This window comes from Heptranchias perlo, chromosome 7, assembly GCF_035084215.1.
Source record: "Heptranchias perlo isolate sHepPer1 chromosome 7, sHepPer1.hap1, whole genome shotgun sequence".
NCBI lineage: Eukaryota > Metazoa > Chordata > Chondrichthyes > Hexanchiformes > Hexanchidae > Heptranchias > Heptranchias perlo.
Window position 1 is genome coordinate 86,751,623 of NC_090331.1, and position 24,284 is coordinate 86,775,906.

Consider the following 24,284-nt stretch of genomic DNA (forward strand, 5'->3'; position numbering starts at 1 on the left):
CTCACTTGTCTGCCTTATTCAGTGTAGGAGGCGGTGCAGAGGAAAAGGTATTGCTAAGAATAATCATATCTTTCTATTTGTTAATACAGAAATATGCAGCAAGACGTGATTTCTCAACAAATAGACCTTTAGTAGCATCAATTCCAGATTCAGAGAGTGAAGCAGAGCATGATGCAGCTACAAAAGTCTCCACCCCAGTCTCACGTTCCCAGGTAATTACACAACTGCCCAAAACATGTGGGACTCCTGATTAAGTCAGCTGGGAGGAGAGTGACTGGCAGATAGGGGTGATGATCCATGTGTATTAAAGGTTGAAGGGTCAGGACAGGTGTGTAGTGATCTTTTACAGACACAGTGCAATGGAGTTTATTTGTACCCTGGGTGTGATTTTGGAGTTTTTCCCTCTTGGTGAAGGTTGGTTTATTGAGGATGTCTCGATCTCCTGCCTCGGATCATCAAGCAACGCTGGCACTGCCAACGATAAGAATATAAGAACATATGAAATAGGAGCAGGGGTCGGCCATACGGCCCCTCGAGCCATTCAATCAGATCATGGCTGATCTTCGACCTCAGCTTCACTTTCCCGCCCGATCCCCAAATCCCTTGATTCCCCTAGAGTCCAAAAATCTACCCATCTCAGCCTTGAATATTTTCAATGACTCAGCATCCACAACCCTCTGGGGTAGAGAATTCCAAAGATTCATATCCCTCTGCGTGAAGAAATTCCCCCTCATCGCAGACTTGTATGGCCAACCCCATATCCTGCGATTATGCCCCCTAGTTCTAGACTCTCTAGCCAGGGGAAACAATCTCTCAGCATCTACTCTGTCAAGCCCCCTCATAATCTTATATGTTTCAATGAGATCACCTCTCATTCTTCTAAACTCCAGAGAGTATAGGCCCATTCTATTCAGCCTCTCTTCATAGAACAACCTTCTCATCCCAGGAATTAATCTGGTGAACCTTTGTTGCACCACCTCTTAGGCAAGTATACCCTTCCTTAGATAAGGAGACCAAAACTGTAAGTAGTACTCCAGGTGAGGTCTCACCAATGCCCTGTACAACTGTAGTGAGACTTCCTTACTCCTGTACTCCAACTCTCTTGCAATAAAGACCAACATGCCATTTGCTTTCCTAGTTCCCTGCTGTACCTGCATACTAACTTTTTGGGCCCAATATTACTATGGCAGCGGGGGTCGATTGGGCACGTGGGTAACGCGCCCGGTGAAATCAGTCTGCTTCACGCGCAATCGCAGCCTAATTGGATCCACTTACCTGGTCTTCCGGGTTCCCCGCTGCTAAACTGCGCGGCGGGTGGACTGCGCATGCGCAGTAAGGTCTGTCAGCTGGAGGAGCTCTATTTAAAGGGGCAGTCCTCCACTGACTGATGCTGCAAGAAATTGGAAAAATTACAGCATGGAGCAGCCCAGGGGGAAGGCTGCTCCCAGGTTAATGATGCTTCACTCCAGCTCTTATTGGATGGGGTGAGGAGGAGGGGGAGGACAGAGATCTTCCCCCCGGCGGGCGGGAGGAAGCGGCCTGCCTCTGCCACCAAGAAGGCCTGGCTCGAGGTGGCAGAGGAGGTCACCTGCACCACCAACATATCGCGTACCTGCATACAGTGCAGGAGGCGCTGCAATGACCTAAGTAGGTCAGCCAAAGTGAGTACACTTACTCATTCCCCTACACTCCGTCTGCCACATCAGCGCCCCCACCCCACATCTCCTTCTGCACTGCCAACACTACTCTGTCACATCACTCCTCACACCCACTCAAAGCTCATCCTCATCTTACCTGCACTTACTCACCTCGCCAGTACTCATCCCGCCACTACCACTCAACCCAATCCTCATACAATCTCATGGCTCTATCTCATACTCACCCTGTCATGCATCTCTTTCACAGTCAGCCTCACTCAACCTGCCACTACCTGTGCTGCAGCCACAGGGCATGCGTCACATGTGCAGTAGGAAGCGTAAGGCAAACGTGTTGTGAGCATGAAGGGGATGCACAAGGTTGTATGAGGGTTTGTCATGTTTTTTACTTATATTTAATTTCTGATCAACTCACATTACATATTATATTGGCACCACTACTGCCACGTCTTTGCGAATCTTGTCTGCTTTGTGCAATAATGCCCTTTCCTGAGGATCACAACGAAGACCCACGTCTGATGCCACCCATTGTGTCACTGCAGAGTGGGTGTAGGTGTATTTGCAGGGCTCTTTTGTGCAGATGACTGAGAGACATCGGCGATGTCCCCGGTAGCACCCTGGAAGGATGCGGAGGAGAAGTTGTTGAGGGCAGTGGTGACTTTGACAGCGACAGGTAAGAAGATGGTGCTCGGGCCAGTCGGGAGCAACTCAGCATGAAGGAGGCTGCAGATGTCCACAACTACATGTCGAGTGACTCTGAGCCTCCGTGTGCACTGCTGCTCAGAGAGGTCCAGGAAGCTGAGCCTCGGTCTGTAGACCCTGTGGCGAGGGTAGTGCCCTCTGTAACGCATCTCTCTCTGCGGTTGCCCTCCCTCCTGCTGTGCAGGTGGACGTGTCACAGCACTGTGTTGTGGAGCTCCACGTGTCAGAGGTGGATGGCGTGGCCAGCGAAGCTGGTGATGCTGTTCGCCCTCCGAGAAGATCATGACTGCAGCTACGGCGGCCTCCATCCGGAAGATGCACATCTGAGGGGGTCCGCAAGGTACGTACATGTCTCTGGACACCGGGGTAAGTGTGCAAGTTGGTGAATTTTATTGTTAGGAGGAGGGTGGTGGAGGCCAAACTTTGTCCAAGGTGACAGAGTGGCCTCCTGCAATGAGTGAGGGTCTCACCCCCCAACCTGTCAAATGGACCTTTGCAGCTGCCACAGGCTGATGGCTGCAACACGTCCATTTAACTGGGAATGTTTCCCCCAGTACGGGAAACAGTCCCAGTTGTTTGTAAAATCCCACCCCTCCTAAAATATCATGTTAATCAGGTCTCTAAACGACCTGAAATACCTAAATAAATACCTTAAGTGGCACCCCGCCGGCTTTAATTGCCGGCAGGAGTCCCACATGCGGGGGCTGCACGCGCATGTGCCGATCACGGGTGCTAAAATCAAGCCCTTTGTGTTTCTTGTACGAGGACACCCAAGTCTCTCTGAACACCAACATTTAATAGTTTCTCACCATTTAAAAATTGTTTAAAAACGAAAATTATAAACGGCAGGTTGAAAGGCCTGGACATCCGAACACGCCCGGAAACTGGTCCGCAGGGAGTAGGGCCGCACTGCACCCACCTGTTGTAATTGTCTCAGGCAGCACATAATATTATCATGAGTGAGGCGTGCGGCCAATGCATCCCACTTTGCTCACTGGCTGCCGCCTGTAGGGAGACCGGATTTCAGGCTTCTATGGCGCCACTTAAAGGAAAACAGCATCTCTTAAAGGGGAGGTGCATTCTGGCTCCAAACACCATGGAAAGACTTCTGGGAGGAGAGATTTGTCTGACACAAGTATTGAGAGGACACAGATATGTTCCAGTGGTGCTATGAAGGCCCTGGAGCTGGCATTGGACGGGAGGAGGGAGATCCTCTTAACCTCCCCCACCCCCACCCGCCTCACTAATCACATGACTCACAGCACTCACAAGACTGCCCCCTGCGCTTAATTTCACTCTCCTACAATCACTGCGCCACACTTCACCACACCTCCTCCTCCTCCTCACACTCACCACTATTACAACCCTCACTTGCATATAATTTACAGCACAGAAACAGGCCATTTGACACAACTGTTCTATGCCGGTGTTTATGCTCCACACGAGCCTCCTCCCTCCCTACTACATGTAATCCTATTAGCATACCCTTCTATTCCTTTCTCCCTCAAGTGCTTATCCATCTTCCCGTTAAATGCATCTATGCTATTTGCCTCAACCACTCCATGTGGCAGCAAGTTCCACATTCTAACCACTCTCTGGGTAAAGACGTTTCTCCTGAATTCCTTATTGGATTTATTAGTGACTGTCTTATATTTATGGCACCTAGTTTTGGTCTCCCCCACAGGTAGAAACACCTTCTCTTCGTGTACCCTTTTGTAACCTCAAAGTCGACTATCAGGTCACCCATCAGCCTTCTCTTCCGGAAGAAATGACCCCCATCCTGATCAGTATTTCCTGATAGATATTAAAATTGGATAGAATACTGGAGCCTGGTCTTTAGTTGTTTCCAAGCCTTTATTCATAGAAATTGCCCTTACACACGCACCACACCCTATCTGAACTCTCCTATAAAAAGGATACTAGAGAGTCCCCAATTGATACCCACCATCTGAATACAATTGACACATTGACATAAATCATAGAATTAACAGTAGGTACAACCTCTCAGTTCTGGTATCATCCTTGTAAATCGTTTTTGAACCCTCTCCAGTCCTTTTTGTTATACGGAGACCAGAACTGCGCACAGTACTAAAATTGTGGTTTAACAAAGGTTCTATTCAAGTTTAACATAATTTCCCTGCTTTTCAATTCTATCCCTCTAGAAATGAACCCCAGTGCTTGGTTTGATTTTTTTTATGGTCTTACTAACTTGCGTCGCTACTTTTAGTGATTTGTGTATCTGTACCCCCAATCCCTTTGCTCCTCTACCCCATTCAGACTCTTATTTTCCAAGGAGTATGTGGTCTCCTTATTCTGCCTACCAAAATGCACCACCTCACACTTATCTATATATAGAAATTCATTTGCCAATTACACGTCCATTCTGCAAGTTTATTAATGTTGTCTTGTATTTTGTTACAGTCTTGCTCAGTATTAAATCTAGTAAATTACATCTATTGCATCACCCTTGTCTACTCTTTCTGTTACTTCTTCAAAGAATTCAATAAAATTGGTCAAGCATGACCTTTCCTTTTGAAATCCGTGCTGACTACTCTATATTAGATTTTCGGTTTCTAGTTGTTTTTCTGTTACAACTTTGACTGAAGATTCCATTATCTTTCCTACCACCGATGTTAAGCTAACTGGTCTATTGTTCCCTGGATTTGTTCTATCTCCCTTTTTAAATATAGGAATCACATTAGCTGTCCTCCAGACCTCTGGCACGATACCATTTTCTAATGTTTTCTTTGATATATGTAATAGATCCTCTGCTATCTCTTCCCTAACTTCTTTTAATGTGCGGATGCAATCCATCCAGACCAGGGGCTTTATCCTCTCTAAGTTTGATTACTTCAGCAATTAGCTCCGCCTTTCTTTTGGAAATGTCTTTATGTCTTTTCTGATCTCTTCTTCTAATGTTATGTCCACCTTGTTAGACTCCCTCCTAAATACTGAGGCCAAGTAACTATTCATATTTCTGCCATTTCACTGTTATTACCTGTGAGTTTATCGTATGTATCCCTTAGTGGCCCTATCCCAATCCTGAGTTTCCTTTTGTTATGTATGTATCTGCAGAATACTATTTCTTTTTATATTCCTTGATAATTTAACTTTGTTCTTCCTCTTTGCTTTCCTAATTGTTTTTTTGGCTTGTTTCTTATCCTTTTCGTATTCCCTTTTGTCATCCTCTCCTTTATTGTCTGTGTACTTAGAGTATGCCTTTTTCTTTGGGCTCAATTTTACCCTTATCTCTTTACTTATTCATGGAGTTTCATTATTGGCTAGTTTGTTCTCGTTTTTCAACAGAATATATTTCTCCTGAACTCTGTTGATCACCTTTTTAAAATATTTCCCACTACTGTTCTATTTTGTTATCTGTCAAAATTTTTGCCCAGTTTGTCTTCCCTAGTTCCATCCTCATCCCCTCAAAATCAGCTTTTTTCCAATCTATTACTTTGGTCTTCTTACTGATGTCTTTCTCAATCTTTTTCTTAAACATTATTATGGTGTTTTACTATCCCCTGGATGTTGCCCTCTGCTTACTTCTCTTATCTGCTCTGGTTCTTTTCCCATTACTAGATCCAGCAGTGATTCCTATCTTTTTGGCCTTCTTACATTCTGGATAAGAAAGGAGTCCTGTACACACTGTAAAACCTCCATTCCCATTTTCCCCTTTCCCTATCTCTTCTTTCCAGTTTATTTTGGGGAGTTGAAATCTCCCATGATTATTATTCTATGTCTTTTTCTCATTTCATTGATTTGCTTACATATTTCTTCCTCCTCTCCCCTTCCACTATTAGGTGGTCTGTAGAATACCCCTATTAGCATGAGCAATCCCTTCTTTTCCTTTGTCTCAATCCACATGGATTCTGTTTCTATCTTAATGTTAGATATGTCCCTTTTTTCTACTGCCATTATGATATTCCAATGGTACAGCTCCTTCCTGAACCAGTATTGATGCCAGTGTCCTACAAATTGGAACCCCTCTTTCCCACACTATTCTTTCAGCCACATCCTGCTTCCTGCACCTGTGCTTTCCTCTGAGGTATGACTATACTCTGGAGAAAACTGTAAGGAATTCAATAAGGCTGGTAAGGCTGCCCTTCCCTTTTTGAAGGGCAATATTTTCAATTTCTCAATGTTTTCTATTACATTTTTGAGCAAAGATTGCATTATCTTTCCTACCACCAATATTAACCTAACTGGCCTATATTTCCCTGCTCGCCCACAACTTACATCTTACACACAGACTATCAACTATTTTACCATGACAGGCACATTCTCCAAACACCTCACAAGACCCTCACCAACACACTCCCTTCTTTCTTGCAGGAGAGGGTGGTGCAGAACTTGTGATAGCAGGTTGGCACCGGAGGAGGTATAGCCTGCCTGTACACCCTCTCTCCCCTTGAAGAAGGCATGCTGCCTACCATGGACAGGGGCCGAGTCGGGGCCATGGAGACTGGCAACGCTGCAACAGACGTCGCGCAGGATTTCTTCACACCTAATCCTCTTTGTCCTTTCTGGTTTCTATCTCACCACACACATTTTGCATGATAAGCAGATGCTTTCACAATCTATTTATCTCTCTCTGCTGTCCCTTCACACCACAAGCTAAACCCTGACCCTCTCTTTCATCTCATATTCTGAGAATATAGAAGCTCCTGAGCGGAGGAAGAGGAGGTGAGCCTTCAAGATGAAGAACCGCCACTCGATCTGACCCTCCCAAGCACCTATTCAGATACTGGCAACATGCAGATTTCAGAGATTGGGTTAGAGGAGATATCTAAATATAGTGACTCACAGGACAGAAACGCCATGAGCGAGGCAGTGGGATAGGACACGACAGGTGCCAGCTCCCCAGAGGATGAGGTCGCGTACTACCTCTCAGATTCTGACTACGAAGGCCCAGGCTACCAAAGAACGCTCACAGGCGTTTACCAGGAATGCTAGGTGCACTGGGCATCCTGCCAGCGAGCTTGTGCACAATGTCACGTAGCATGCAGGAATCCAGCTCCAACATGTCTTAAGTCTTTGCGCAGAGCATGGAATCCATTGTGTCGTACGTGGAGTGGGAAGCTCCATTAACAACACAGTATGGAAATCTGGTAAAGTGGAGAGGGTTACCATGACCCAGGAATGTGGCAGAAGGCAGGCAGGCAGACCCCATGGGTGCGGACCAGAAGCCACGATGGGATTCCCTCTGTTCTTTTTAAATGATCTCTAACAATACCTTTTAGCAACTTGCCTGTAACTTAAGGTAAACTAACTTGAGTATATACTTTGTCCGGCATATTTAATAATATCAGCAGTTTCTATATTTCTTTGACCCCGCTATCGCTCAGCATTACGGACCACTTAACTTCTTTTAATTTGATGCTCCTGAAATCATGTATTTGTGACCTGCTCCTCACTGGCACCAAAAGCGAGATGATCATACAGCCGATCGTATTATAGTCGCTTGACCCCTCTCCTTCTATATGATAGATGGCATCCTAATTCTTTGCATGACGCAGCTGGGAAGAACCTGAGAGAAATAAATAGAAATGTCCTGAGTCAATCAACTACCTTCAACACTCAAGGGATAAAACACCAAAATTATGAAGGGTCCAACATCAACAAGCAGGTCATTCTGTCCATTAGACAAACTTTCTCTCACCGTTCTCAAGAAATCTAATGAAAGGATTTATAAAAGGTTCATATATTCACAGTTAACATTCCTTGCCCAGTAAATGATGAAATCACTCGTGCTGGTGATCGTGAAAATCAAATGGCTCAGTAGTTATCTTAGCATCCTAATTTGCGATGCATCAATATGCACTAGATCTCACTTGTCTGCCTTGCTCGGTGTAGGAGGGGTAGGAGGAAAAAAAAATATGCAGTATTGCTAAGAATAGTCATATCTTTCTATTTGTTTCTATTCTATAGAAATATTCAGTAAGACGTCGCACTGAGGATTTCCCATCAAACAGACCTTCTGTAGCACCAACTCCAGATTCAGAAAGTGAAGCAGAGCATGATGCAACTACAAAAATCTCCACTCCAGTCTCACGTTCCCAGGTAATTACAGAAGTGTCCAAAACATGTGGGAGACCTGATTAAGTAACTGTGAAGAAAGCAGGAAGGGGTCAGTGATCTATGTGTATTAAAGGTTGAAGGGACGGGACAGGTATGCGTGCAACCAGCACTACCCATGCTGCTGATTGGCTGCCGCCTGTAGGAGGACCGGATTTCGGGCTTCTATGACACCACTTAAAGGCAATCAGCACCTCTTAAAGGGGAGGTACATTCTGGCTGCAGACACTCTGGAAAGACTTCTGGGAGGAGAGATATGGCTGACACAAGTACTGAGAGGGTACCGATATGTTCCAAAGGTGCTATGGAGGTCCTGGTTCAGGCAGTGGACGGGAGGAGGGAGATCCTCTTCACCTCCCCCATCGCCGCCTCACTAATCACAAGACTCACAGCACTCACAAGACTGCCCTCCTGCGCTTAATTTCACTCTCCTACAATCACTGCGCCACACTTCACCACAACTCCTCCTCACACTCACCACTATTACATCCATCACTTACATAGAATTGCATAGATTTTACAGCACATAAACAGGCCATTCGATTTAACTGTTCTATGCTGGTGTTTCTGCTCCACACATGCCTCCTCCATCCCTACTTCATGTAACCCTATTAGCATTCTATTTCTTTCTCTCTCATGTGTTTATCTAGCTTCCCTTTAAATGCATCTATGCTATTTGCCTCAACCACTCCATGTGGCAGCAAGTTCCACATTCTAACCACTCTCTGGGTAAAGACGTTTCTCCTGAATTCCTTATTGGATTTATTAGTGACTATCTTATATTTACGGCCCTAGTTTTGGTCTCCCCCACAAGTGGAAACATCTTCTCTACGTGTAACCTGTGAAACCCTTTCGTGATCTTAAAGACGACTATAAGGTCACCCCTCAGCCTTCTCTTCCGAGAGAAAAAAGCCCCAGCCTGTTCAGTATTTCCTGATAGGTACAACCTCTCCATTCTGGTATCATCCTTATAAATCATTTTTGCACCTTCTCCAGTGCCTCTATATCCTTTTTGTAATACAGAGACCAGAACAGTGCACAGTGCTAAAAGTGTGGTCTAACAAAGGTTCTATACAAGTGTAACATAACTTCTCTGCTTTTCAATTCTATTCCTCCAGAAATGAACCCTGGTGCTTGGTTTGATTTTTTTATTATGGCCTTACTAACCTGCATCACTACTTTTAGTGATTTGTGTAACTGTACCCCCAGATTCCTTTGCTGCTCTACCACTTTCAGACTCTTATTTTCCAAAAGCTATGTGGCCTCCTTATTCTTCCTACCAAAATACACCATCTCACACTTAAATATATATAGAAATTCATTTGCCAATTAAATGTCCATTCTGCAAGTTTATTAATGTCTTCTTCTATTTTGTTGCAGTCTTGCTCAGTATTAAATCCAGTAAATTACATCTATTGCATTCCCCTTGTCTACTCTTTCTGTTACTTCTTCAAGGAATTCAATAAAGTTGGTCAAGCATGACCTTCTCTTTTGAAATCCGTGCTGACCCCAATATTATATTTTCTGTTTATAGTAGTTTTTCTATTACACCTTTGAGTAAAGATTCCATTATCTTTACTACCACCGTCGTTAAGCTAACTGGTCTATAGTTCCCTGGACTTGTTCTATCTCCCTTTTCAAATATAGGAATCATAGACCTCTGGCAATATACCATTTTTGATTTTTTTTTTGTATATATATATAATAGGGCCTCTGCTATCTCTTTCCAAACTTCTCTTAATATGTGGATGCAATCCATCCGGACCAGTGGTTTTATCCTCTCCAAGTTTGATTACTTTTGCAATTATCTCCCCACTTTCTATCTGAAATGTCTTTATATCTTTACTGATCTCTTCTTCAAATGTCATGTCAACCGTGTTAGACTCCCTGCTAAATACTGAGGCAAACTAACTATTCAATATTTCTGCAATTTCACTGTCATTACCTGTGAGTTTATCGTGTGTATCCCTCAGTTGCCCTATCCCAATCCTGAGGTGTGACTGTACTCTGGATAAATCTATAAGGAATGCAACAAGTTGGTAAAGCATCGCCTTCCCTTTTTGAATCTGTGCTGACCATTCTTTACTACATTTTCGATTTCTAGATGTTTTCTATTAGAATTTTGAGTCAAGATTCCATTATCTTTCCCACCACCAACGTAAAGCTAACTGGCCTATAATTCCCTATTCACCCACAACTTCCATCTTACACACAGACGATCAACTATTCTACCATGACAGGCACATTCTCCAAACACCTCACAAGACTGTCACTATCACACTCCCTTCTTTCTTGCAGGAGAAGGTGGAACACAACGCGTGACAGCAGGTTGGCACCGGAGGAGGAATAGCCGGCTTGCACACCCTCTCTCCCCTTGAAGAAGGCATGCTGCCTACCGTGGACAGTGGCCGAGTCGGGGCCATGGAGACTGGCAACGCTGCAATAGAAGTCTTGCAGGATTTCTTCACACCTAATCCTCTTTGTCCTTTCTGGTTTCTATCTCACCACACACACTCTGTATGATAATCTGCAGATGCTTTCACAACCCTCCTCTCTCTCTCTGCTCTCCCTTCACAACACAAGTTAACCCTTGTCCCTCTATTTCATTTCATGTACTGAGAATGAGGAAGCCCCTGTGCCAATGGAGGAAGAGGAGGTGAGCTTTCAGGATAATGAACCGCCACTCGATCTGACCCTCGCAAGCACCTACTCAGATATTGCCACCATGCTGGGTTAGAGGTGATATCTAAATGTGGTGACTCACTGGCTACAAGTGCGAGGAGTGAGGTAGGGGGATAGGACGCCACATCGTGCCAGCTCCCCGGAGGGCGAGGTCGCATACTACCTCTACTGCAAAGGACACGGATTCTGACTACGAGGGCCCAGGCTATCAAAGGCGGCTGACAGGCATTTACCAGGCAATGCTAGGTGCAATGGACAGCCTGCCAGCGAGCTTGTGCACAATGTTGAGGAACATGGAGGAATCCAGCTCCAACTTGTAGCAAGCCTTCGCGCAGAGCATGGAGATCAGTCTGTTCAAAATGGACCGAGTGATAAGCTCAATTAACAACACAGCATGGAAATCTGGCAAAGCAGAGGGCTACCATGGCCCGGGAACGTGGCAGAAGAACCCATAGGTGCGTTCAGAAGCCATGCCGGGATTCCCTCTGTTCTTTTTAGATGATCTCTCTAACAATACCTTTTAGCAACTTACCTGTAACTTAAGTTGAACTAACTTGAGTATATACTTTGTCCGGCATATTTAATAATATCTGCTTTTTGACCCAGCTGTCTCTCAGCAATACAGACCACTTAACTTGATCCTCCTGAAATCATGTACTTCTGACCTGCTCCTTGCTAGCACCAATAGAGAGATGATCATACAGCCGATCGTATTATAGTCGCTTGACCCCTGCCCTTCTGTATGATAGATGGCATCCTAGTTACTTGCATGACACAGCTGGGAAGAACCTGAGAAGTAGATAGAAATGTCCCGAGTCAATCATCTACCTTCAACACTCAAGGGACAAAACTCCAAATTTATGAAGGGTCCAACATCAACAAGCAGGTCATTCTGTCCATTAGACCAACTTCCTCTCGCGTTCTTGAGAAATCTAATGAAAGGATTTATAAATGGTTCATGTGCTCACAGTTAACATTCCTTGCCCAGTAAATGGTGAATCACTCGTGCTGGTGATCGTGAAAATCAAATGGCTCAGTAGTTTCAAATGGCTCAGTAGTTATGTAGGTGCAGAGGAAAAGGAAAACATATACAATATTGCTCAAAGTAAACATATCTTTCTATTTTTGAATACAGAAATATTCAGCAAGGCGTCACAGTCTGGATTTGTCAAAATATAAACTTTCAGTGGCATCAATTCCACATTCACAGGTTGACACAGAGCATGATAGAACTACAGAAATCTCCACGCCATTCTTGGCTTATCAGGTAATCACAGAACTGCCAATACTGGAGCCACACCTAATGAAATCAGAGATCAATCGGCAGGAAGGTGTCAGTGATCCATGTGTTTTAAAGGTTGACGGTTCAGGACAGGTGTGCGGTGATTTTGTGCAGACACAGCGCAATGGAATTTAGTTATAGGCCGGGTGTGATTTTGGAGTTTGTCCTCTTTTGGTGAAGTTTGTTTGATTCAGGATATATCGATCAACTGCCTCAGGTCATTAAGCAGTGGTAGTACCGCCAACGATAATTAGAGACGCAGATTCAAAGGCCTGGATGTCCGATCATGCCCTAGAAAGTGGCCCGCAGTGAGTGGTGCGGGCACTGCACATGCCTGTTGTAATTGACTCAGGTGGCACCAATTGTATGCAAAATTTGCGCGGCCTGATAATTACTATGAGCGAGGCATGCAGCCAGCTCTTCCTGCACTGCTCATTGGCTGCCGCCGGTAGGGGGACCGGATTTCGGGCATCTATGGCGCCACTTAAAGGCAGCCAGCACCTCTTAAAGGGTTTAAACTATGGAAGATTAGGAATAGGCTTGATGTTAGGTGGTTCTTCCTTTCCCAGAGAGTAGTGAACTTCTGGAATAATTGCCAGTTGGTGTGGTGGATGCTGACTTGCTCTATGCCTTCAAGAGGGAGCTGGACTGGGCAGAGATCGCAACATCTAGAAGGTAAATGTCTTTATAGATAACACTTGGTCCATGTGATCTCATGGACTGGCTTCAATCGCCTGATGGGGTCGGAGAGGAATTTTCCAGTGCTTTTTTCTCTTATTAGCCCCGGGTTTTTTCTGTGTTGTTTTGCCTCTCCTAGAAGATTACATGGCTGTGGAAGGGAGGAAGGGTTTCGACATGATGCTCTGGCCATTATGAACATAAGAACATAAGAAATTGGAGCATCGGCCATATGGCCCCTCGAGCCTGCTCCGCCATTCAAAAAGATCATGGCTGGTCTTCGACCTCAACTCCACTTTCCCGCCTGATCCCCATATCCCTTGATTCCCCTAGAGTTCAAAAATCTATCTATCTCAGCCTTGAATACAGTCAATGACTCAGCATCCACAGCCATTTGGGGTAGAGAATTCCAAAGATTCACAACCTTCTGAGTCTTAAAAGGCTGACCCATTATCCTGAGACTATGGGCCCGATATTAGCACCCGCTATCAGGTGTGTTCCTGGCGGGGGGGGCTCCGAAAATCGGGGAATCCCGGAGCGGGTCGGGAGCCCGGCTCCAACCCGCCCACTTCCGGGTTCCCCACAGACGCGCTGGTGTGCGCGCGCAGCCCCCGCAGGTGGGACTCCCGCAGGCAATTAAAGCCGGCGGGGTGCCACTTAACAGTATTTATCTTGCTATTTCAGGTCATTAACAGACCTGATTAAGGGAATATGTCAGGAGGGGTGGGATTTTAGAAACAACTGGGACTGTTTCCCACACTGGGGGAAACACTCCTAGTTGAAATGGACGTGTTGCAGCTATCAGCCTGTAGCAGCTGCAAAGGTCCATTTGACAGGTGGGGGGGCGGGGCGAGACCCTCACTCATTGCAGGAGGCCACTCTGTCTCTTGCGACAAAGTTTGGCCTCCACCACCCTCCTCCTGACAATCAAATTCACCAACTTGCACACTTACCCCGGGGTCCAGAGACATGTACCTACCTTGCGGACCCCCTCAGATGTACATCTTCCGGATGGGGGCCGCCATAGCTACAGTCATGACCTCCTCGGAGGGCGAACAGCATCACCAGCCTCGCCGGCCAAGCCGTCCACCTCTGACACGTGGAGCTCCACAACACAGTGCTGTGACACATCCACCTGTACAGCAGGAGGGAGGGCAACCGCAGAGAGAGATGCGTCGCAGGGGGCACTACCCTCGCCACAGAGTCCACAGACCGAGGCTCAGCTTCCTGGACCTCTCTGAGCAGCAGTGCACACGGAGGCTCAGAGTCACTCGACATGTAGTCGTGGACATCTGCAGCCTCCTTCATGCCGAGCTGCTCCTGGCTGGCCCGAGCACCATCTTCTTACCTGTCGCTGTCAAAGTCACCACTGCCCTCAACGACAACTCCTCCGCATCCTTCCAGGGTGCTACCGGGGACATCGCCGACGTCTCTCAGTCGTCTGCACAAAAGAGCCCTGCAAATACACCTACACCCACTCTGCAGTGACACAATGGGTGGCATCAGGTGTGGGTTTTCATTGTGATCCTCAGGAAAGGAGACAAACCAGACAAGATTCGCAAAGACGTGGCGGTAGTGGTGCCAATATAATATGTGATGTGAGTTGGTCAGAAATTAAATAGAAGTAAAAACCATGAGAAACCCTCAAACACCCTTGTGCATCCCCTTCATGCTCACAACACGTTTGCCTTACGCTTCCTACTGCACATATGTGACGCATGCCCTGTGGCTGCAGCACAGGTAGTGGCAGGTTGAGTGAGGCTGACCGTGAAAGAGATGCATGAGAGGGTGAGTATGAGATAGAGCCATGAGATTGTATGAGGATTGGGTTGAGTGGTAGTGGCGGGATGAGTACTGGCAAGGTGAGTAAGTGCAGGTAAGATGAGAATGAGGTTTGAGTGGGTGTGAGGGGTGATGTGACAGAGTAGTGTTGGCAGTGCAGAAGGAGATGTGGGGTGGGGGCGCTGATGTGGCAGACGGAGTGTAGGGGAATGAGTAAGTGTACTCACTTTGGCTGACCTACTTAGGTCATTGCAGCGCCTCCTGCACTGTATGCAGGTGGGCGATATGTTGGTGGTGCAGGTGACCTCCTCTGCCACTTTGAGCCAGGCCTTCCTGGTGGCATAGGCAGACCGCTTCCTCCCGCCCGCTGGGGGGAAGATCTCTGTCCTCCCCCTCCTCCTCACCCCATCTAATGATACCTGGAGTGAGGCATCATTAAACTGGGAGCAACCTTCCCCCTGGGCTGTCAATGCTGTAATTTTTCCTATTTCTTGCAGCATCAGTGGAGGACTGCCCCTTTAAATCGAGCTCCTCCAGCTGACAGACCTTACTGCGCATGCGCAGGCCATCCGACGCGCAGCTCAGCAGCGGGGAACCCGGAAGACCAGGTAAGTGGATCCAATTAGGCTGCGATCACGCGCGGAGCAGACTGATTTCACCGGGTGCATTACCCACGCGCCCAGTTGCCCCCCTGCCGCGAACCCGCAGCCCTGGTAATATCGAGCCCTATGTCCCCTAGTTCTAGACTCTCCAGCCAAGGCAAACAACCTCTCAGCATCTGCCCTGTCAAGCCCCCTCAGAATCTTATACGTTTCAATGAGATCACCTCTCATTCCTCTAAACTCCGGAGAATATAGATCCATTTTACTCAATATCTCCTCAAAGGACAACCCTCTCATCCGAGGAATCAATCTAATGAACCTTCGTTAGACCGCCTCTAAGGGAAGCATATCCTTCCTTAGATAAGAAGACCAAAGCAGTGCACAGTACTCCAGGTGTGGTCTCACCAAAGCCCTGTACAATGAGTGTGGGCAGGCTTGATGGACCAGCTGGTCTTTTTCTGCCCGTAAATTTCATATGTTTGTAGGTGCATTCTGGCTGCAGACATCAGGGAGGAGAGATATGGCTGACACAATTACTGAGAGGGGCACCAAGATTTTCCAATGCTTCTATGGAGGCCCTGGTGCAGGCAGTGGACAGAAGGTGCGAGATCCTCTTCCCTCCCGACCCCCAAGTGGGCAGAAAGCCCTTCAGGCATCAAAACTGCCGTCAGTGAGAAGAGATTACAGAGTATGGGAAACACCTCGTAGGAGCACTAAGATAGGAAAAGGATTTCGCAAAATAGGCACTAAGGGCTGGCACAAGAATGATTCTTCATTATAAATTAAAACAGAAAATATTGGATACACTCATCAGGTCTGGCATCATTAGTGTAGAGAGAAACAGAGTTAACGTTTCAGGTCGATGACATTTCACCAGAATTTGAAGACATTAGAGATGAACAGCTTTTAAGCAAATACAGAGCCAGGGAAAAGAGGGGCAGGAAAAGAACAAATGAAAAGGTCTGTGATAGGGTGGAGGGCACTAGTGAATAAATGACAAAAGTCATGATGGTGCAAGGCAAATGGAGGTGATAATGGGACTAGTATAGAAACCAAAAGTGGTTAAGAGGAGGTGTAATTGGCTACAGCAGAATAGCAGAGGAGAAGGGAAGCATGGAAAATCTGGCAAAGCGTAAAGGGTTGCCGTGGCCCAGGATTGTGGCGGAGAAAGGCAAGTAGACCCCAAGGGTATGGACCAGAAGCCATGATGGGATTCCCTCTGTTCTTTTTAGATGATCTCTAACAATATCTTTTAGAAACCTGCCTGTAAGTTAAGTTGAACTAACTTGAGTATATACTTTGTCCGGCATATTTAATAATATCAGCATTTTCTATGTTTCTTTGCCCCAGCTGTCTCTCAGCAATACAGAGCCCTTAACATCTTTTAATTTGATCCTCCTGAAATCATTTATTTCTGAGCTGTTCCTCACTGGCACCAATAGCCAGATCATCTTAAAGCTGATCGTATTAGAGTCGCTTGACTATGATAGATGGCATCCTAGTTACTTGCATGACGCAACTGGTAACAAACTCAGAGAAGTAGACAGAAATATCCCAAGTCAATCAACTACCTTCAAACCTCGGGAGACAAAACTCCAAAATTATGAAGGGTCCAACATCAACAAGCAGGTCATTCTGTCCATTAGATCAACTTCCTCTCGCGTTCTCGAGAAATCTAATGAAAGGATTTATAAATGGTTCATGTGCTCACAGCTAACATTCCTTGCCCAGTAAATGGTGACTCATTAGCCCTGGCAATCATTAAAATCAAATGGCTCAGTAGTTATCTTGGAATCCTAATTCGTGATGCATCAATATGCCCTAGATCTCACTTGTCTGCCTTGTTCAGTGTAGGAAGCGGTGCAGAGGAAAAGAAAAATATATGCAGTACTGCTAAAATTAATCATATCTTTCTATTTTTAAATGCAGAAATATTCAGCAAGAAGTCACAGTCCAGATTTGTCAAAAAATAGCCGTTCATTAGTAAAAGCACCAGCTTCAGGGACTGACTCAGATCCTGAAAGAACTACAGAAATCTCCATCCCATTCTTGGGTTATGAGGTAATTACAGTACTACCCAAAACGTGTGGGACACCTGATGAAGTCAACCGTGAATAAAGAGTGACCGGCAGATAGGGGTCAGTAATCCATGTGTAGGGACAGGTGTGTAGTGATTTTGTACATTACACACCCCATTGGAGTTTATTTTTATCCTGGGTGTAATTTTGGAGTTTTCCCTCTTTTGGTGAAGGTTGATTTATTCAGGATGTCTCTATCTCCTGCCTCGGGTCATCAGGCAGCGTCGGTACCGCTGGCAATATTTAGAGACGCAGGTTGAAAGGCCTGGACACCCGATTATGCCCGGAAATGGGCCCACAGGTGGTGGGGTCACACTGCACCCGCCTGTTCATAATTGACTCAGGCAGCACGCAATATTATCACAAGTGAGGCATGCAGCCAGCGCATCCTGCACTGCTCATTGGCTGCCGCCTGTAGAGGGCTACTGGATGTCGGGCATCTATGACGCCACTTAAAGGCAGCCAGCATCTCTTAAAGGGGAGGTTTAAACTATATATGAGTAGGAATAGACTGGATGTTAGGCGGTACTTCCTTTTCCAGAGAGTAGTGAGCCTCTGGAATACATTGCCGGCAGGTGTGGTGGGTGCTGACTCTCTGTAAGCCTTCAAAGGGAGCTAGACCGGTTCCTGACTGGGGCAGAGATTGCATCATATAGAAGATAAATGCCTTTATAGATAACATCTAATCTTCTGGATTGGTTTCGATTGACTGAGGGGGTCGGTGAGGAATTTTCCAGAGTGTTTTTTCTCTTATCGGCCCTGGGATTTTTCTCTATTGTTTTGCCTCTCCCAAGGAGATTACATGGCTGTGGACGGGTCGGGAGGAAGGGTTTAGACATGATGCTCCAGCCATCATGAGTGTGGGGAGGCTTGATGGACAGCTGATCTTTTCCTGCCTGTCAACTTCATACGTTCATTGGTGCATTCTGGCTGCAGACATCAGGGAAATACTTCTGGGAGGAGAAATATGGCTGGTACAATTACTGAGAGGGTACCAAGATTTTCCAATGCTGGCTGTGGAGGTCCTTCTGCAGTGGAGATTCTCTTCCCCCACAGTGGGCAGGAAGCCCTCCAGGCATCAAGTCCGCTGTGAGTGGGAGGATATTATAGAGAATGGGAAGCACCTCCTGGCACTAAGATAGGAAAAGGAGCAGAAAAGGTAGGCGCTAAGTACTGGCACAAGGGTGATTCTTCATTACAAATTAAAACAGAAAATGTTGGAAACACTCAGCAGGTCAGGCAGCATCTGTGGAGAGAGAAACTGAGTTAACGATTCAATGGATGACCTTTTATCAGAATTTGAAGACGTTAGAGATGAACAGCTTTTAAGCAAATACACAGCCATGGAAAAGGGGGGCAGGAAAAGAACAAAATGGAAAGGTCTGTAATAGGGTGGAAGGCACTAGTGAATAAATGACAAAAAGGATGATGTTGCAAGGCAAATAGAGGTGATAATGGGACAAGCATAGAAACAAAAAAGTGGTTCAGAAGAGGTGTAAATGGTTCTCGCAGAATAACAGAGGGGGAGGGAAGCATGAGAGGGTGGTGGAAGAAAAGCAGGTAGACCCCAGGGGTGCAGACCAGAAGCCATGCCTGGATTCCCTCTGATCTTTTTAAATGATCTCTAACAATACCTTTTAGCAACTTGCCTGTAACTTAAGTTGAACTAACTTGAGTATATACTTTTCCAGCATATTTAATAATATCTGCATTTTCTATGTTTCTTTGACCCAGCTGTCTCTCAGCAATATGGACCGCTTAACTTCTTTTAATTTGATCCTCCTGAAATCATGCTTTTCTAATCTGCTCCTCGCTGGCTCCAATAGCCAGATGATCTTAAAGCTGATCGTGTTATAGTCACTTGACCCTTGTACTTCTGTACAATAGATGGCATCCTAGTTACTTGCATGACACAGCTGGTCATGCAAGACCGAGAGAAATAGATCGAAATGTCCCAAGTCAATCAACTACCTTCAACACTCAAGAGACAAAACTCCAAAATTATGAAGGGTCCAACATCAACAAGCAGGTCATTCTATCCATTAGACAAACTTCCTCTCCGTTCTCATGAAATCTAATAAAAGGATTTATAAAAGCTTCATATGTTTACAGTTAACATTCTTTGCCCAGCAAATGGTGAATCACTCGCGCTGGCGATCGTGAAAATCAAATATCTCAGTAGTTCTCTTGGCATCCTAATTCACGATGCATCAATATGCACTAGATCTCACTTGTCTGCCTTGTTCAGTGTAGGAGGCGGTGCAGAGGAAAAGTAAAATATATGCAGTATTGCTAAAATTAATCATATCTCTCTATTTTTAAACACAGAAATACTCAGCAAAACGTCACAGTCTGGATTTGTCAAAAAATACACCTTCCACAGCATCAATTCCACGTTCACAGAGTGACGCAGAGCATGATGCAACTATAGAAATCTCCACGCCATTCTTGAATTATGAGGTAATTACAGAACTGCCCAAACGCAGGGCCACACCTGATGAAGTTAGAGAGCAATCAGCAGGAAGGGGTCAGTGATCTATGTGTATTAAAGGTTGAAGGGTCGGGTCAGGTGTGCAGTGATTTTTTTTTTACGTACACAGTGCAATGGAGTTTATTTGTACCCTGGCTGTGTTTTCAGAGTTTTTCCTCTTTTGGTGAAGGTTGATTTATTCAGGATGTCTCGATCTCCTGCCTCAGGTCTTCAAGCAACGGTGGTACCGCCAACGATAATTAGAGACGCAAAGGCCTGGACATCCGATCACTCCTGGAAATGGGCACGCAGGGGGTGGAGCCACACTGCACCCGCCTGTTGTATTTGACTCAGGCTGCATGTAATATTATCATGTGTGAGGCGTGTTGCCAGCACTTCCCACGCTGCTCATTGGCTGCTGCCTGTAGGGGGGGATTGGATTTCGGGCATCTATGATGCCGCTAAAAGGGAATCAGCACCTCTTAAAGGGAAGGTTTATACTATGGAAGAGTAGGCGGTTCTTTTTTTCCCAGAGAGTAGTAATGAGCCACTGGAATACATTGCCGGCTGGTGTGGTGGGTGCTGACTCTCTGTAGGCCTTCAAGAGGGAGCTGGACCAGTTCCTGACTGGGGCAGAGATCACATCATATAGAAGGTAAGTGTCTTTATAGATAACAGGTGATCTTCTGGGCTGGTTTTGATCTACTTAGGGGAGAGGAGTTTTCCAGAGTGTTTTTTCTCTTATTGGCCCTGGGTTTTTTCTCCGTTGTTTTGCTTCTCCCAGGAGATTACATAGCTGTGGAGAGGAAGGGAGGAAGTGTTTAGCCATGATGCTCCATGCATCATGAGTGTGGGGAGGCTTGTTGGCCCAGCTGGTCTTTTCCTGCTTGTCAACTTCATATGTTCATTGGTGCATTCTGACTCAGATATCAGGGAAATACTTCTGGGAGGAGAAATATGACTGGCACAAGTACTGAGAGAGCACCAAGATTTTCCAATGCTGCTATGGAGGCCCTGGATAGGAGGAGGGAGATCCTCTTCCTCCGCCAGTGGGCAGGAAGCCCTCCAGGCATCAACACCACCTTCAGTGGGAAGCGATTACAGAGTATGGGAAACACCTCGTAGGAGCTCTAAGATAGGGAAAGGGGATGCAAGACAAGCACTAAGGGCTGGCACAAGGTTGAGTCTTCATTATAAATGAATACAGAAAATGTTGGAAACACTCAGCAGGTCAGGCAGCATCATAGAATCATAGAATGGTTATAGCACAGAAGGAGGCCATTCGGCCCATCGACCCCATGCTGGCTCTTTGTAAGAGCAATCCAGTTAGTCCCCCCAGATCTTTCCCCGTAGCCCTGCAAATTTTTTCCCTTCAAGTATTTATCCAATTCCTTTTTGAAAGCCACAATTGAATCTGCTTTCACCACCCTTTCAGGCAGTGCATTCCAGATCATAACAACTCGTTGCGTAAAAAAGATTTTCCTCCTGTCGCCTTTGGTTCTTTTGCAAATCATCTTAAATCTGTGCTCTCTGGTTCTCGACCCTTCCGCCAAAGGGAAGTTTCTCTTTACTTTATCTAAACCCTTCATGATTTTGAACACTTCAATCAAATCTCCTCTTAACCTTCTCTGCTCTAAGGAGAACAACCCCAGCTTTGATAGGATTGTACTACAGACCCCCAAATAGTCAACGGGAAATTGAGGAGCAAATATGTAAGGAGATTACAGACAGCTGCAAGAAAAATAGGGTGGTAATAGTCGGGGACTTTAACTTTCCCAACATTGACTGGGACAGCCATAGCATTAGGGGCTTGGATGGAGAGAAATTTGTTGAGTGTATTCAGGAGGAATTTCTCATTCAGTATGTGGATGGCCCGACTAGAGAGGGGGCAAAACTTGACCTCCTCTTGGGAAATAAGGAAGGGCAGGTGACAGAAGTGTTAGTGAGGGATCACTTTGGGACCAGTGATCATAATTCCATTAGTTTTAAGATAGCTATGGAGAATGCTAGGTCTGGCCCAAAAGTTAAAATTCTAAATTGGGGAAAGGCCAATTTTGATGGTATTAGACAGGAACATTCAGAAGTTGATTGGGAGAGTCTGTTGGCAGGCAAAGGGCCGTCTGGTAAGTGGGAGGCTTTCAAAAGTGTGTTAACCAGGGTTCAGGGTAAGCACATTCCTTATAAAGTGAAGGGCAAGGCTGGTAGAAGTAGGGAACCTTGGATGACTCGGGAGATTGAGGCCCTAGCCAAAAAGAAGAAGGAGGCATATGACATGCATAGGCAGCTGGGATCAAGTGGATCCCTTGAAGAGTATAGAGATTGCCGGAGTAGAGTTAAGAGAGAAATCAGGAGGGCAAAAAGGGGACATGAGATTGCTTTGGCAGATAAGGCAAAGGAGAATCCAAAGAGCTTCTACAAATACGTAAAGGGCAAAAGAGTAACTAGGGAGAGAGTAGGGCCTCTTAAGGATCAACAAGGTCATCTATGTGCGGAACCACAAGAGATGGGTGAGATCCTGAATGAATATTTCACATCGGTATTTACGGTTGAGAAAGGCATGGATGTTAGGGAACTTGGGGAAATAAATAGTGATGTCTTGAGGAGTGTACATATTACAGAGAGGGAGGTGCTGGAAGTCTTAACGCGCATCAAGGTAGATAAATCTCCGGGACCTGATGAAATGTATCCCAGGACGTTATGGGAGGTTAGGGAGGAAATTGCGGGTCCCCTAGCAGAGATATTTGAATCATCGACAACTACAGGTGAGGTGCCTGAAGATTGGAGGGTAGCAAATGTTGTGCCTTTGTTTAAGAAGGGCAGCAGGGAAAAGCCTGGGAACTACAGACCGGTGAGCCTGACATCTGTAGTGGGTAAGTTGTTAGAGGGTATTCTGAGGGACAGGATCTACAGGCATTTGGAGAGGCAGGGACTGATTAGGAACAGTCAGCATGGTTTTGTGAGAGGAAAATCATGTCTCACGAATTTGATTGAGTTTTTTGAAGGGGTAACCAAGAAGATAGATGAGGGCTGTGCGGTAGACGTGGTCTACATGGACTTCAGCAAAGCCTTTGACAAGGTACCGCATGGTAGGTTGTTACAGAAGGTTAAATCTCACGGGATCCAAGGTGAGGTAGCCAATTGGATACAAAATTGGATTGACGACAGAAGACAGAGGGTGGTTGTAGAGGGTTGTTTTTCAAACTGGAGGCCTGTGACCAGCGGTGTGCCTCAGGGATCGGTGCTGGGTCCGCTGTTATTTGTTATTTATATTAATGATTTGGATGAGAATTTAGGAGGCATGGTTAGTAAGTTTGCAGATGACACCAAGATTGGTGGCATTGTGGACAGTGAAGAAGGTTATCTAGGATTGCAACGGGATCTTGATAAATTGGGCCAGTGGGCCGATGAATGGCAGATGGAGTTTAATTTAGATAAATGTGAGGTGATGCATTTTGGTAGATCGAATCGGGCCAGGACCTACTCCGTTAATGGTAGGACGTTGGGGAGAGTTATAGAACAAAGAGATCTAGGAGTACAGGTTCATAGCTCCTTGAAAGTGGAGTCACAGGTGGATAGGGTGGTGAAGAAAGCATTTGGCATACTTGGTTTCATTGGTCAGAACATTGAATACAGGAGTTGGGATGTCTTGTTGAAGTTGTACAAGACATTAGTAAGGCCACACTTGGAATACTGTGTACAGTTCTGGTCACCCTATTATAGAAAGGATATTATTAAGCGAGAAAGAGTGCAAAAAAGATTTACTAGGATGCTACCGGGACTTGATGGTTTGACTTATAGGGAGAGGTTAGACAGACTGGGACTTTTTTCCCTGGAGAGTAGGAGATTAAGGGGTGATCTTATAGAAGTCTATAAAATAATGAGGGGCATAGATAAGGTAGATCGTCAAAATCTTTTCCCAAAGGTAGGGGAGTCTATAACGAGGGGACATAGATTTAAGGTGAGGGGGAGAGATACAAAAGGGTCCAGAGGGGCAATTTTTTCACTCAAAGGGTGGTGAGTGTCTGGAACGAGCTGCCAGAGGCAGTAGTAGAGGCGGATACAATTTTGTCTTTTAAAAAGCATTTGGACAGTTACATGGGAAAGATGGGTATAGAGGGATATGGGCCAAGTGCAGGCAATTGGGACTAGCTTAGTGGTATAAACTGGGCGACATGGACATGTTGGGCCGAAGGGCCTGTTTCCATGTTGTAACTTCTATGGTTCTATGATTCTATGATTCTCCGGTCTATCCACGTACCTGAAGTCCCTTATTTGTGA